A 12,378-nucleotide genomic window follows, 5' to 3' on the forward strand; every position below is an offset into this window, starting at 1 on the left:
CACGGTGAGAGAAGTTCTATATGTATGCTGCAGTATGCAAGCACACAGCATTTTTAAAATGTAATACAAATAGTATGTTTTTTAAAAGCAATTTTGAATGCAGATATCTGCTAAGGATAGGTAGTACTTCTCCAGGAAACATTAATTACTAAGTAAAATTCCTACTTAGTGCCAAGCATGAGCTACTTCCCCATGAGTTATTTGTCAAGAAGGCCCCAGAAGGCCCCCAAAGGACACAGGCTACAGTCATTGTTCTTGGTTGCCTACCATAGCTACATGTAAAATCCTATTGCGAGTCATCACCCACGTTGTGTGCAAGACCTAGAGAAATATAGCTTGAACTGACCTGAAAACTATCTTTATCCTGGTTAGCTCTCCCGGTGCCAAACATTGTTAAAAGGGAGAAGCAATGTCACTGGCTTATCCAGTGTGAACCCTGAACGCTACAATTCCAATCTACCAGGTGCTACCACTTGTGCAAAGTGGAATGTAGGTCATGAGGTAATGAAGATCCTTCTGCTTCTCAACAGGGAATTTACATCAGGTGCTCTAAAAATGGTCAAAAGTCCACACCTTGGGGGTTCATAGGCCCAAGTCAGGGAATGTACTCCTATTGTTTTGCTAACTGCACAGGTTTTCAAACTGTCTTCAAAATATTTACGCTTAGTGCTATTTTCAATCTTGGCCAGATAAGCTTGTTTTTGCAGAGTGCCTCAGACAATGCTGAGACTGGTGACTAGTCAAAGTGTTGAGACTGAGTGACAGTTGAATGACTTATGCCCTAAACCATAAGGTGATATAGACACCTTATGGGGTGTCTATATCATCCTCTCCACAGCTCAGAACACACCATGGAGGTGGGGGTAGAAAGAATGTCAGAGGTCAACCATGGTGTGGCCTTCTAGAGACACCTAGCAGCTGTGGTTACCTGCATAAAATTGAGTTGAGTCAACAAGACCCATCAATATTTCACAAAGTAGACTCAGTGGGTTCCAAAAGAAAGGAGAGGGCATGAAGGTGGGAGGAAGATATATGGGGGGGGGGTAAGTCTGTGGAAAGGTAGAGGAAAGAATTTGGGGGTAGATAGAATCAAGTTACATTGTTTGAAACTGTCAATAAATAAAAGATGTTGTTAAAATAATAAGACAAAAGTATGCATTTTAAAACTCCTTATCATTCTGGGTCTGACACATCCAAAAAACAAGTATGGATTCCCTGTAAAAGCTCAGCTCTGTGGTCTAGAGATGCAAATGGATAGGCAGCCCTTCGCTCACACAGGAGCACATGCCAATACCTAAGAACTGGTAGGCTGATGGTGTCTCTCGCTAGAAGATTCTCTCATGAGAACAAGTATAGGTAGTCCTCAGTTCAAAAACAGAATAGTAAATGAATGATTTTCTTTAAACCAAAGACAATATTCTAGAAAACTAGACTATAACTCCCATTATCAGCCTGTATCTTTGAGCTCTATCTGTAATAATGACTAAGAATTGCTGTCATTTGGACACCTTGGACTCTGCTTCTGGGATCTCCAGCAATCCTAGAGGACATCAGGATGTTCACTGCAACTTTATTTATGTTCTAAACAGAAACCAATAGACACCACTAGGGAAATTCACTACATTAGGGCAAACTGGCAATTTTTCCATTGTTCACATTAACGGAACTTAGACCCTAAATAGGAAGTGGGATGTCAGTTCCTCCTTAAGAAATCTGTCAGTGTGTGTATGTTATCTCATGTTCATAATCCTAGCACTTGAGATTGCTGGAGCAAAAAGAGTGCTCTGAGTTGGTGGCCAACCTGGGCTACAGAATGAACCCTGTCAGAAAGAGAGAGCCAGAGGGGGGGGGGGAAGGGGGAGGAGAGGAGAGGAGGGAGGGAGAGAGAGAGAGAGAGAGGATCTGAATATCCTAGATTTTTCTTTCTAGTTCTATTATCATATTCTTTTATTGTATTCTAGTCTATTCCATTCTACAGTCATGAGTATTATAACCAAATTTGATTCTATGAAGAATTTTTACAATCTTACAACTTAAAATTTAAAGACAAAACCACTAGAATTTGACCCTTAAATATTATGCCATTATAAACTAGTATACAACCTCCTGTGTTGCTAGCTGCAGTAGCACAGACCTGAAAGCATTTTACTGGGTAAGGGAGAAAGGTCATGAGTCTGAGACCAGTTCTCACCTAAGGGCTCCTCAGCAACCCTGATGTCTGACTTCCTCTTACTTAACCGTGTGCTGTAGCAAACACTTGCCTTAAGGCAAATGCAGAGGAGGAAACAAGGTCCTAAGGTGTGGATAAAAAAGGGATTGCCACTTCAACCCCTGGAGAACCCATCCCGGGTCATCCAAGGTCTCAGAACTTGCTTCATCTGGCTTCAATTCTGCATTTGATTTACACCCACCACAGCCTCGGTGCCTGTCTGGACAGCTCTCATTTCTGAGAATTTCCTGAGTTAGCAGAGACAGGAAAACAGGACAGAAGCCCAAGAAGAGATCTCATCCTTCAAAAGTCAGGTTGAAGTTTGATTCAAGCATCACTGGCAGGACTCAATCCCCACAGCAAGGTCCTATCCTCACCCTCCTTCCATTGTTTCTACTTCACTTTCAGAAATGAAACTTAAGAGAAAGAAAGGCACATACAACCAGCTTATTAGCAGCAGGCCCCACCAAAACAAGCCCTCCGACAGAATGTTCCTAATCCCCACATGAAACAGACAGCCGTAAAGCATAGGTTCTCTTCATGTAACTCAGTAATCATTCCAAATGTTTCTGATTTTCTTTCATCCATATCCCAGAAAACCAGGGCCGCCATAGTGGCTGTAGTGTCTGATGGGTGAGTTGGGGCTGTGAAGTAACTGTTGGTATAACTCTGCTGATGGGGATGCTATATGGACACCGAGAAAATTTGTGTTTCCTAAGGACTGTCACAGAAGCAGAAAGAGGAGCTCCTGGACAGTGACAAACTCTCTTTCTTAACTGCCTGCCAGCTCCCATGAGACAGGAAGCCAAGAGAGATAGAGGAGGCTCCTCCTTTAAACCTAGAGTCTATCCAGATAGCTGACTGGACTTCTGTTTGTCCAGTTGCAACATCAGACTCTCCCTAGGGTTTAATGCTGTAGGTGAAAGAAGAGTAGGCTGGAACCAAGATGGGCTAGGTTGGGGGTAGAAGAGTGGAGGTGAGCCATGGTGTTGGTAAGGTGACTGAGGGTGAGAATAGAGGCAGTTGCTACTTACAAAAAGTGAGAAAGGGAGGAATAGAGGAGAGAGTGACTGGTTGAGATAGAGCCTGCATTCCAACAGCCCACACCCACCATTTCATGGTGTCATTTGGTTCTTCTAAGACAAGTTTTTACTGTTTAGTCCAGGCTGGCCTCAAATTTTCAATTCTTCTTCCTTAACTCACTCTCTCTCTCTCTCTCTCTCTCTCTCTCTCTCTGTCTCCCTCTCTATGTCTCTATTTCCTTGTTTGTTTGTTTGTTTGTTTTTAGACAGGGTTTCACTATGTAGCTCTGGCTGCCCTGGAGCTCACTCTGTAGACCAGGCTGGATTTGAACTCACAGAGATCTGCCTGCCTCTACTTCTCGGTGCTGGTATGTGCCACCACATCATGCTTCCCTTAATTTCTGAGCACTGGAATTACAGGATTATGCCACATACTGTTTCTATTAGTGGTTAGTTGGGAAAGGGATCATGAGAGAGGAATTTGCATAAAGAATATCCACACAGAAAAGAGAGGTAACCCAGTTTCATGTAGTGCCTTCTTCTTTCCTCATAATGTGGAAAGAATGTCAAGACCAAAGACGCAGGGTCTATTTTCATCTCTCTTCACTGAGCCTGTGTAAGTATTTCAGGGGAATCTAGACGTCCTCAGCATCTATACAACTTCCTCCAAATCAGCAGTACTCAGTAAAATCTCAGCAGCCACTCTGTGTCCAAGACCAACTCAGTAAGAGCATAGAACATGCAAAACATGGAGGAATCTGAGACTTCTTCCCCAAACAGTGTGAGAGCCACCAGTGTCAGACTGGCAAGCAGTTGAGTCAAATTGAGCAAGTGTCAGATTAAGAAGGGGCCTTAAGGACTAGGTTGCTCTCCTACAGAGTCAGAGGCATCTGAAAACAGCCTAGGTCCATTGAAAGACTCTGCCGACAAATTGAGACACTTACCCCACTGTCTGCTACTCAGAGGGCCGAGGAGAGAACACACTCACAAAAAAAACATATTTTTTTTTCCTGATGCAGTGTATAAATTCGTGTAGAGAGCGACACAGAAAACACAATAGGCTCCAGAATTAGGCAGTGGTGATGGTGTGCATTGTGGGAAATATACTAAAACCTACTGAACTGGAGACTTTAGTTTTGTGTATGTGTAAGTTGTGTGTTATGTGTTCAGTGTGCAGTGCCTTCAGAGGCCAGCAGAGGGGATCAGATACCCTAAAGCTTGAGTTACAGGGCGTCATGAGCAGCCCAACATGGATGCTGGGAGCCTCTCTTAATTGCTGGGCCTCAAGAATTTGATACTTTAAATTGAGCTTCTCTGTATAGAACTTCCAGGAGGAAACTTGACTTTTAAAATGCCCCCCACCTCAGAGATAAGGAAAAATGGCTCTGCAGTTAAATGTACTTCGTGCTCATGGGGAGGACTCTGGTTAAATTCCTAATGCTTATGTCAGACAGCACACAACCACCTTTAACTGAAGGTCAGGAATCCACCCTGGCTTCTGGCATCCAAGATCACTTGTACACATGTGTAAAAATCCAACCATGTAACAATAACTGAAAAGAATAAATCAAATATATTATAAAGTCCCTACCTTAAAATGAGATATTGGTTCAGTGAAGCTTATATCTAGTTTATTTTGTTTTAGTAATTCCAGGGATTTAATTTAAGGCTTCTGGTATGCCAAGAAAATGCTGTAACTCTAGTTTCATCTCCAATCCTCCTTTTCTTGGGGGTGGGGGAGGGCGGGGATCCCTGCAAGTGTTACAGCCAACAGGGAAACAATCCAGGTGAGGTAAGAATTAAAGCTGGGTTCATCTTGACTTAGTCAGCTGCTGCCCGGCCAAAACTCCTGGAGTCTGACTCCAAGTGGTTTATATTTTACACATTAAAACACAGTAAAACTTTGGAAAAAGAAGTTTCCTCATGATAATTATCACAACAAGGTACTGCTCTTTAGCAGAGAGCACCGAGAATGGCTTGGACTGTTTGAGAAACAGTGCTCCGGAGCCTGGGACTGAAGAGGGAGGGAGGGTTTGTAATAAATCTGAGGATGGATTCAAATGACTGGAAAACAGTGCTCAAGATTCTGGGGGATTAGGTAAGGGCTGGCCTTGCAGAATAGCAAAGATCAATAGGTATTGACAAATCTATTACCAGTCTTCTGGATGGCTATCCCATGACAATTTCTTTCATTGAAGGAAACCACCTGGGTGTTTAACAGCTCTGGTTTCTCTGGAACTGTCTGTGAACACAGGAACCATATGTCCCTCTGTACTCTTTACTTATTATTTTGACATAGTGTCTCACTGAGTTGCCCCAGGTGGCCTTGAACTCTGGAATGAAAGCTGGTTGTGAACTTGCAATTCTCCTGAGTAGCTGGTGTTGGTGACAATTCCAGGAAATAAGCCGTGTCTGCAGAGATGGATTGACTGATAGAGCTGTCCTGATGTCCAGAGGCTGAATGCCGCAGGTCCAGAGGCTTGTCTTATCTCCACTTTAGCTCCTGGACCACCTCTGTATCAGAACGAACATCCTTTGACTTACAGGTAGAAACCTTTTGGAATTTATTAACATAGCAGACAACTCACCAACCTGAAAGCCATGGACGTCATCAGATAGCATCTCAGATCTATTGAAAGGCTTGCCACAGCTTGTGCTGTCTACCTCCCTGATGTACACAGAGAAGTACAAATTGCCCTTGATTTAGGACTTTCTTGGTTTTGTAAAACATCAAAATTTTGAATTTGGGGTAACCTAAATCCATGTTTCTGGGTCATGGTCACTCAAATTTGGCTCTAGAATAAACTTCTATCTTTAGTGTTAGAATTTGTGTGTGTGTGTTTCAGTTTGGGGAAAGAGAGTTGTGAGATTGTGACCTTGAACTTGTGATCCTCAGGACTCTACTCTCCATATGCTAGGATTATATTTTTAGCTGGGTACTACCATTTTCAGTTTATTTTTGTTTCCTTTTAATTCCAAAATATTGCAATTGACAAAGATTGTACATGTTCCATGCATCTTTAAAATTTAGGTTTTTTAGACCTAAGCCGGGTCTTCTCTCTAGAGTAGAGTCTGTCGAATTTGAAATTGATGTTTTTATTCTGTGTCACAGGCCTCACACAGAGCCATAGATCCAGAACTGTGCAGTTAGCTATGCCATGGACAGATTACAGGAGCTGATGCTGAGGTAGCTTGAAACTATAGCACATAAATACAGCAGCTCGTCTGCCCATCAGAATCTTTTAACAACTTCCTGGGAGCACTGCTTCACTGGATGTCTGGAAGGAGTTCAAGAACGAATGTCCAAAAGAAAAACTGTCCATTCTGGAGGCCAGAAGGGACACCTAGACATTCATGAGAGGGGTGAGCAAAGAAATAAAGGACAGTGAATAATTCTACATCCAGCTTAAGTGTCACCTACAAAGGAATTCACTGTTCTCCAGACTCTTGTTTCTTCAGCTTAAAGTGATTTCTGGGAATGGCAGGAGGCAACAAATGAGCTATGGTCAGATTGGTCGATAGAATGTCGGCCTTTCTTAGCCAGACATGAACAATTCTAGGGATAAATTATTCCTAAGAAAACTACTGGGGGAGAGGAGCATTACACAATTATCAGTGTAACAGAATATTTATTGTGGGGGCTATTTCCAATACCATACAGAAATTACTTGCCAGATAACTGCTCACTAGCTATAGAAATGCAGACCAGTTTTTACACTTCATTTTAATACAAGTCAGTTCATTTAGGATTTTGGTTTATAAGATGACCAGTTCAATGTCTGTATTTTTCAACTATAAGTTTTAGGCACTTTCATAGTTAATGCAAGAGAGTTGTCGTTATTTTAATAGCTTGAGAATGTTATTCTTATCAATTTTAACCAATTTTCAAAAGCTCTTGTCTATTTTTTATTCACTATGTATATGAGTGTGTGTCATCTGTGTGTAAGGGTGTACATGTGTGTATATGTGACCACAGAGGCCATAGGGAATGGATATTCCTGGAATTTGAATTAAAAGCAGTTTGTGAGCTGCTATGGGTGCTATGAACTGAACTCAGGTCGTCTGCTGAAGTGATTTATGCTCTTAACTGCTGAGCCATGTTCTCTTGAATCTTTCTGTGATATTTTCTATTGAATGTCTCTTGGGTGGAGGTTAATACAGAGCCCACAAACAGAGCCCAGACAATGCTTCCCAAGTGTGGGGTCATAGGTGTGCACCACCACATCTGGCTTAGAATCGTCCATGTTTTACAAGTTAATGATTAGCCAGGCGGTGGTGGCGCACGCCTTTAATCCCAGCACTTGGGAGGCAGAGGCAGAGGCAGAGGCAAGTGGATTTCTGAGTTCAAGGCCAGCCTGGTCTACAAAGTGAGTTCCAGGACAGCCAAGGCTACACAGAGAAACCCTGTCTCGAAAACAAACCAAACCAAACCAAGAAAGAAAGAAAGAAAGAAAGAAAGAAAGAAAGAAAGAAAGAAAGAAAGAAAGAAAGAAAGACAGAAAGAAGTTAATGATTACTGGGCCTTCTTAGAGCTCTAGTAATAATTCTTAACAGCAATTGTAGTTTAAGTATTCATGTGAGAACTGCTAATTTCTATGATTACTAGCTTGTTTCCTACTGGATCTAGTCTCACGTTTTGGACTTGTAATCTTTCTAATGCTCTCACTTTAGGGCTGTGTGATTGTACTGTATATGTAGCTGTAGACTTTTGCTTCTTCGTCCTGTTCTTCATCTCACTTTCACTTCCTTCTACATCTCAGGATAGAGCTAACCCTTCACACCAGAAAATCCTCTCTCTCTCTCTCTCTCTCTCTCTCTCTCTCTCTCTCTCTCACACACACACACACACACACACACACACACACACACACACACACACACACACAGGATTTCTTTGGCTGTCTTGACTGTTTTGGAACTTGCTCTGTAGACCAGGATAGCCTTGAACTCAGAAATCTCCCTGCCTCTGCCTCCCAAGTGCTGGCATTAAATGCATCTCCTTCTGTAAACTTAAGTTTCAGCACGTGATTTGTGTTGGAAATTTCTGGTTCATTTCCTTCTTTGGTCCAGTTTCCTTCTAATACTTCTAAGTAGAAATTCAAATTTGAATTAAAATTTTATTTTTTTTACTGATAAAATATATATTTTCTGTTGACATGCCCGTTTGAAGTTTTGGGCAAAGTACCTTTTTTTTTTTTTTTTTTTTTTTTTTTGGTTTTTCGAGACAGGGTTTCTCTGTATAGCCCTGGCTGTCCTGGAACTCACTCTGTAGACCAGGCTGGCCTCGAACTCAGAAATCCGCCTGCCTCTGCCTCCCGAGTGCTGGGATTAAAGGCGTGCACCACCACGCCCGGCTGCAAAGTACCTTTAAAATGCATAGTTAGGCTGTGGGATGCTCAACACAGGTAGGACATTTATATCACATTCCTTTCCCAATGCTCAGGGACCTTTATGGAAGATGGAATGGAAAGAATATGAGAGCCAGAGGACAGGAAGCACCAGAGCCAAACTGTGTCTCCTGGATATGATAGGACCACACACTCATGAGTCCACAGTCACTATAGCTGTCTGCTCAAGACCTACAGAACACCAAGCCAGCTAACCTTGCAAACTGAGGAGCTATTGGCAGACAACGGCTTCTGGGGCAGGAAGGATCTTTTATTAAGGATATTCATCCTGTGTCAACCAAACTTTGTGGTTGTCCCCTGATATATGGGTAGCAGAAACTGAACTTAGTGGATTATTCAAAAGGAAAAGGGAGCTCAGGAAGGTGGGGAGGAGATATGAGAGGAGTTGGGGAAGAGTGGAAGATGACTATGACCAAAACAACTGGACACATGTGTGAAGTGCTCAAAGGAATAAAAATCTCTTATGAAGCAGGAGGATGAGGAGGAGGGAGAGCAGCAGCAGCCTGGATCCAGCTGTGCGTGTGCCTGTTCAGAAGCTTCATGGTCTGATTTGGATCACTGAAACCCATGTAAATAAGTTTTGAGTTTTATCTCTCCAAATTTTATGTGAATATAATATAATATAATATAATATATAAATAGATAGAGAGAATATATACACAATACATACATGTATAGCATCTATATTATATACATGTATTATATATACCATATCCAAGTTACATAACAATCTATATCTTATATACTATATAGATCACTATATATTTTATATATAGCATACTAAATGGAAATATATTAAATCTTTAATCAAATAATATGAATGAGAATGTATTTTCTAGCCTGCAGCTCTGGTAGTCTGTAGGACGGAACAACTTGGGCTGGATGAATGCAGCTGGAGCTGTAGGCGTTGCTGAGAATTTAACAGAAAACAAAATTGTTTTGTTGTGATGATTTGTTACCAGTTATAAGAAAAGTCTCTGGCCACACTGGCAATGAGCCCAAGCGTGCTCTGGAAAACTGGGAGGCTCCAGTAGGGAATTTCAGAGGAATCACAGAGAAAACAAGTTGCCAGGCAAAAGCCTCCAGCCTGGAGTGAGCTAAGGAGCAGAGAGAGACTTGGCATAGCTGCAGAAAAGCCGACCTGGGCATAGGCAGAGGACAGCATGACAGAGTACAGCTACCAACAGACCTAGCTCAGTTCTGAGTGATGGTCCCGGTCAGTGTGCAGGAAGCAGCCCCTCCCACTTGGCTTACACTGATTGCAGAACTCTGCATTGCAATCTCACTAAGGAAGACAACAGTGGATTGCTGAAACCAAGGATTTAAAAACAATTTTTTGTTTCTCTTAACAAAAAGGAACAAAATGTAAAGAAGAGTTCATGGGAACATATACACATAGGGAAATGAGCCCCTTGACGGTCCTCAGGGGGAAATTAAAGGCAGGTCCAGAATCACACAACCAAGAAGCACCACTAAGCATCAGTTTTGTTTCCAGACTCAGACGTTATGATCCACAACCCAGGTGTCTACATTTAGAAATATACAGGACTGTTGATTCTGTCTTATAAAAGTAGTTAAACTATAACATAAAATGGATATAACATGAGATCAGGAAAGAGGGAAACTGAACTCCTGCAACCTGAAAGATGGCCTGGATGTTACTTTGGACAGGCAGGCATTTGCACAGTTGTTAGGTGTAGACAGCATATCTACACAACTCACACTTATCTAGAGGCCAACCCAATGAGGAAAACATGTCTGTGTATAACTACATTCCAGTGGTGCTTCTCAGCCTCTGCAATATTAACAGTTCAAGCAAGACAATGACTGGAGAGAAAGCAGTTCTATGCATTGTAGGACCTTCTGTCTGTAGCAAGCTTGGCCTTCACTCACTGGAAGCCTATAGCTCCCCCCCCCCACTAACACTTGTGACAGTCACAAATGTCTATTGACATTGCCTAATGTCCTGTGATGAAACCTGCCTGACAGAAAGTTGGCATCTTATTAATGATAGAAACTCTCAAGTATTAATATTTATGTTATAGACTGGGCAGAACACAGACACTCTCCTAGTCCTCAGTGAAACATGGTTTTAATATAGCCAATAGAAGAAACATGACTAGAGGACCTGTCTAAACAGATATCTGACACTCTAACAGTCTTCAAGATAAACAGGCCTGATGCCTGCTGAAACGAACCTTGAAACATTCAGTGACAATACTGCCAGCCTACCTGTGGCCTTAAATATAAAGTAGTCTCAGGGGCTAATGACAGATGGAACAGTGTGAGTGACCCAGTGTGCATATGAATGACTCAGAGCACGGCTACAGGCCCCCAAAGCCAAACCAAGATTAGCAACTCGGATTTCGTTTTCACTAAAAGAAACTCATTTAAAATGACATAGTAGACAGAAATAGAATCACACACACATAACCAGCTGGTCTCTGGCAGAGGACTAAAGGTGGTTCAATAAACAGAGGTCAATCTTGTCAACAAACAGTACAGAGCAACAGAACGGCCACACGGAACGTCATAATGGGGTTGGCAAAAATAATGACCCAGACTCAACCCTAACTCCAGTCTCAGTCACAGATCTAATGCAAAATGCAAAACTAGAAGATAACAGAAAAAATACAGGAGAACATGGGTTGGTGTTAAATTTTAATATACAAATTAAAAATAAGATCTTCAGAAGGAAAAGTTTGAAGTTTATTAAAATTAAAACCTTCTGCTCTGTAAACACCAGTGTTAAGAAAGGGAGGAACATGCCTTTAATCCTAGCACTAAGAAGGCAGCCTCCGGTGGATCCTGGGGACTTCCAGACCGGTCTGGGTTATTTAAAGAGCTCCAGGGTGATTTGGTAAAATCCTATCTTAAAAAAGAAAGATCAAAGAAACAAAGAAAAGAAAGGGAAGGAAGAAAAGTCTTTTTTAAAGTTTTTTCTTTAATAAAACACTGCCAATCAAATTATAAAAGGAAGTCTTAAAAAAACAATAATAAGAAAACAAGTGAGACTAGCAAACAATACAGTTAGGATGGTTAAAGGTGCCCCCAAGAAACCAAAGGGCAAGATGTCTGCTTATGCCTTCTTTGTTCAGACATGCAGGGAAAAACATAAGAAAAACCCAGAGGTTCCAGTCAATTTTGCGAAGTTTTCCAAGTATGCTCTGAGAGGTGGAAGACCATGTCTAGCAAAGAGAAATCCAAGTCTGATGAAATGGTAAAGGCAGATAAAGTAAGCTATGATGGGGAGATGAATGATTATGGACCAGCCAAAGGAGGCAAAAAGAAGAAGAAGAAGGACCCAAATGCCCCCAAAAGACCTCCATCTGGATTTTTCTTATTCTGCTCTGAATTCTTCCCCAAGATCAAATCCACAAACCCTGGCATCTCCAATGGAGATGTGGCAAAAAAGCTGGGTGAGATGTGGAATAACTTCAGTGACCGTGAAAAGCAGCCTTACATCACCAAGGCAGCAAAGCCGAAGGAGAAGTATGAGGATGTTGCTGACTATGTCTGAAGGGAAGTTTGATGGTGCCAAGGGTCCTGCTAAAGTTGCCTGGAAAAAGGTGGAAGAAGAGGAAGAGGAAGAAGAGGAGGAGGAGGAGAAGGAGGAAGATGAATAAAAACTCTGTCTCCTTGTGAATACCTTAGAGTAGGAGAGCGCTGTGATTGACACATCTTTTTTTTTTTTTTTAGGTATTTTCCTCGTTTACATTTTCAATGCTATCCCAAAAGT

General features: G+C 41.8%; 1 protein-coding gene and 1 pseudogene across 2 annotated transcripts in view; one reads left to right on the plus strand and one right to left on the minus strand.

Moving 5' to 3' along the window:
- The window catches only part of Lyn (LYN proto-oncogene, Src family tyrosine kinase), a 126,109-nt gene that overhangs the window by 67,482 nt on the left and 46,249 nt on the right, over positions 1 to 12,378 (minus strand). The window lies entirely within an intron of this gene.
- LOC110293660 (high mobility group protein B3 pseudogene) lies at positions 11,675 to 12,311 on the plus strand (annotated as a pseudogene).

Source organism: Mus caroli, unplaced genomic scaffold, assembly GCF_978045245.1.
Source record: "Mus caroli unplaced genomic scaffold, Mus_caroli_1 scaffold_6, whole genome shotgun sequence".
Lineage (NCBI taxonomy): Eukaryota > Metazoa > Chordata > Mammalia > Rodentia > Muridae > Mus > Mus caroli.